This window comes from Triticum dicoccoides, chromosome 3B (assembly GCF_002162155.2).
Source record: "Triticum dicoccoides isolate Atlit2015 ecotype Zavitan chromosome 3B, WEW_v2.0, whole genome shotgun sequence".
NCBI lineage: Eukaryota > Viridiplantae > Streptophyta > Magnoliopsida > Poales > Poaceae > Triticum > Triticum dicoccoides.
In genome coordinates, this window is record NC_041385.1 from 174,183,982 (window position 1) to 174,188,363 (window position 4,382).

The 4,382-nt window shown below is 52.2% G+C and overlaps 1 pseudogene; it reads left to right on the forward strand.

Annotated features, from left to right (window-relative positions):
* The first annotated feature begins 3,473 nt into the window (after positions 1–3,473).
* Positions 3,474–3,972, forward strand: LOC119282818 (annotated as a pseudogene).
* Positions 3,973–4,382: the final 410 nt, after the last annotated feature.

Consider the following 4,382-nt stretch of genomic DNA (forward strand, 5'->3'; position numbering starts at 1 on the left):
CTGGACCGCATACTGGATCGCTCGTGCCAAATTCATGGCACCCCGGACAAGCCAGCCAACCACACCAATAGAGACTGCTGGGTGTTCAAACAGGCCGGCAAAATAAATGCCGAAAACAAGGACAAGGGGCTGCACAGCGACGATGACGAAGAGCCCCGACGTCCGAACACCGGGGGACAGAAGAAATCCCCCCCTCAGGTGAAAACGGTCAACATGATCTACGCCACGCACATCCCCAAGCGGGAACGAAAGCGGGCACTACGGGACATCTATGTGATGGAGCCAGTCACCCCCAAATTCAACCCATGATCAGCTTGTCCGATCACCTTTGATCGTAGGGATCACCGTACTAGCATCCATCATGGTGGCTCAGCCGCATTGGTACTAGACCCAATCATCGACAGATTCCACCTCCCGCGAGTCCTTATGGACGGCGGCAGCAGCCTGAACCTGCTTTATCAGGACACAGTGCGCAAAATGGGCATTGACCCTTCAAGGATCAAGCCCACTGAGGGAGTCCTGGACTAGGGGGTGTCCGGATAGCCGGACTATCATCATCGGCCGGACTCCAAGACTATGAAGATACAAGATTGAAGACTTCGCCCCGTGTCCGGATGGGACTTTCCTTGGCGTGGAAGGCAAGCTTGGTGATACGGATATGTAGATCTCCTACCATTGTAACCGACTCTGTGTAACCCTAGCCCTCTCCGGTGTCTATATAAACCGGAGGGTTTTTAGTCCGTAGGACGAATAACCATTACAACAATCATACCATAGGCTAGCTTCTAGGGTTTAGCCTCCTTGATCTCGTGGTAGATCCACTCTTGTACTACCCATATCATCAATATCAATCAAGCAGGAGTAGGGTTTTACCTCCATCGAGAGGGCCCGAACCTGGGTAAAAACATCGTGTCCCTTGTCTCCTGTTACCATCCACCTAGACGCACAGTTCGGGACCCCCTACCCGAGATCCGCCGGTTTTGACACCGACATTGGTGCTTTCATTGAGAGTTCCTCTGTGTCGTCACCGATAGGCTTGATGGCTTGTTCAATCAACAACGACGCAGTCCAGGGTGAGACTTTTCTCCCCGGACAGATCTTCGTGTTCGGCGGCTTTGCACTGCGGGCTAACTTGCTTGGCCATCTGGAGCAGATCGAAAGCTACGCCCCTGGCCGTCAGGTCAGATTTGGAAGCTTAAACTTCACGGCTGACATCCGCGGAGACTTGATCTTCGATGGATTCGAGCCACAGTCGAGCGCGCCGCACTGTCACGATGGGCATGATTTAGCTCTGCCGCCGGACAGTGCCCTGGAGCCCGCACATGAGTCCGCTTCGACCCCTAGTCCGGAGCCGACCGCGCAGATCGAGGACAGGTGGCTGGACACCACCTCGGGAGCTACAATCTCTACGGCGATGGAGCCGAATACTGACCTTGTCCCTTATAAAGCCCGTGACTCCCCGGTGCCGGACTCCTTGCCGGACTCCGAACCTCCTGCGCCCCTGCCAATCGAATCCGATTGGGCGCCGATCATGGAGTTCACCGCTGCGGACATCTTTCAGCACTCGCCCTTTGGCGACATCCTAAATTCGCTAAAGTATCTCTCGTTATCAGGAGAGCCCTGGCCGGACTGTGGCCAGGATGGTTGGGATGCGGACGACGAAGAAATTCAAACCCCACCCACCACCCACTTTGTAGCCACTGTCGACGATCTAACCGACATGCTAGACTACGACTCCGAAGACATCGACGGTATGGACGACGACGCCGGAGACAATCAAGAACCAGCACCTACCGGGCGCGGGAAGGCCACCTCAATTCATGATATATATATGATGGACACCCCAAAAGGGAGCGATAACGAGGTACAACGGGACGCGGCGAAGGATAATTCCCCCGAAAAACAACCAAAACGGCGACGCAAGCGCCGCCCCAAGTCCTGCCTCGATAGCAACAGCACCCATAATGACCCAGCCATAGAGCAATGCAAACCAGTGGGCGACGAACATGCAACCAAGAAACCATCCGAACAGGATGAATCGGATAATCAACTCATCCTCGGCGAAAACAACAGTCCAGACGACCTCACACCGGACACACCACCGGAGCATAAGAACCTTCGAAAAAGGCTTGTCACCACTGCAAGAAGCTTGAAGAAGGAGAAACGGAAGCTCAAAACAGCGGAAGACATACTCAGAATGAGGTGGAGCCCCCACAATTAAGAAGCAAAGAGGCCGCCTGGCCGGATAGACGACCAGATGACAGGCCAAGCGGCGCCGCACATAAGCCAGCACATGACACATATAATTATCCTTGCAAAACGGATGGTCCGGTCAGGTCCATCTATGGGCCAAAATAGAGGGCCCCAGGAAGCAACACAACACGCTGCATGTTCGAAGATAATGGCACGCCTAAATACAGGGCGCCGCACACCCACTATGTTTCATCGATGAGGTGCTGGATCATGAATTTCCAGCGGTATTCAAGCCCGTAAACATAGAGGCATACGACAGAACAACAGACCCCGGAGTCTGGATTGAGGATTACATCCTGCACATACACATGGCTAGAGGAGATGATCTCCACGCCATAAAATATCTACCCCTCAAGCTCAAAGGGCCAGCTCGGCATTGGCTCAAAAGCCTCCCAGAAAATACCATTGGAAGTTGGGAAGAGCTCGAGGACACGTTTAGAGCAAATTTTCACGGGACTTATGTCCGCCCTCCAGATGCAGACGATTTAAGTCACATAACCCAACAGCCCGGAGAGTCAGTGCGCAAATTCTGGAACAGGTTCCTCACTAAAAAGAACCAAATAGTCGACTGTCCGGACGCCGAAGCCTTAGCAGCTTTTAAACATAATGTCCGAGACGAATGGCTCGCCAGACACCTCGGCCAAGAGAAGCCGAGAACAGTGGCCGCGCTAACAAGCCTCATGACCCGCTTTTGCGCGGGGGAAGACAGCTGGCTAGCAAGATGCAGCACCAGCGACGCGAGTACATCCGAGATCAGAGATGGAAACGGAAAATCACGGCGCAGAAAGGACCAACGCCGAAATAAAGAAAAAAGCCCAAAGAGCACGGCGGTAAACGCCGGATTCAAAAGCTCGCGGCCGAACAACAAAACACTGCCTCTTAAGGACAACAGTGACGAGCTATCCAACTTAAACAAAATTTTGGATCGGATATGTCAAATCCATAGTACCTCCGGAAGGCCTGCAAACCACACCCAGCGAGATTGTTGGGTCTTCAAACAGTCCAGCCGACTCAACGCCGAACACAAGGGGCTCGACGCGCCAAGTGAGGATGACGATGAACCCCACCAGCAGAGCGCCGGAAAACAAAAGACTTTCCCACAAGAAGTCAAAACAGTAAACTCACTTCATGTGATAATACGGAACAATAGTGCGGCACCCGTTAAAGTACGTGTCGCACGGTCCACCCCAGCGGAACCCCGAGATTGGATGAAAAAACCAATTACTTTCGACCACCTGGACTATTCCAGAAGTATTCGAAATGCAGGATGGACTGCTCTGATATTGGATCCTATAATCGACGGACTACAATTTACGCAAGTCCTAATGGATGGCGGCAGCGATTTAAACCTGCTATATCCGGACACAATCCGCAAGTTGGGGATAGACCCTACTAAAATTCGCCGTAGCCGCACTTCCTTCAAAGGAGTGACGCCAGGCCCTTACGCCAAGTGCACGGGCCCCGTACTACTAAAAGTTGTGTTCGGATCACCCGAGAACTTCCGTCACGAAAAGCTGATCTTCCATGTCACCCCATTCAAAAGCAGCCATCAAGCACTATTGGAACGCGAAGCTTTCGCCCGCTTTAACGCAATACCGCACTACGCGTCTCTTACACTTAAAATGCCCGGTCCACGCGGCATCATCTCATTAAAAGGTCGTTCAAAGACCCCGGACACGGCTAGGCGAGTCCGGCATAAATAGACTAGGGGCTCCCTAGCTGCACTCCCTTTCACAAGGGGTTGTGCGTACGAGCAATAAAGAGCCAATAAAAGCTCAACTTTATTCACTTATTCATGCTCTGTTTTAAATACATTTTTTACACGATTTCTTTTCAAACTAAGTTCTTCTCTTTTACAGATGAACAGCGTGTTACACCCGTCCAGGATACAGCACAACGGAGACACAGGCGCAGACATGCAGTAGGGACCCGTTACAAGGATTCTTTTCAGATTAAGACCCTGCGTAAACCTTTTTTTACTGTCTCTTGTTGCTATACATCCCCTGGTTTCTCACCATAGCCAGAGAGGAGGCTGACATTTTGGCATCGGCCGCGTCAGAGGATTCCGCGTGTACCTGGACACTAGGGGCTTAGGGCATTGATCTGCCCGTCATCATAAAGACCAAACA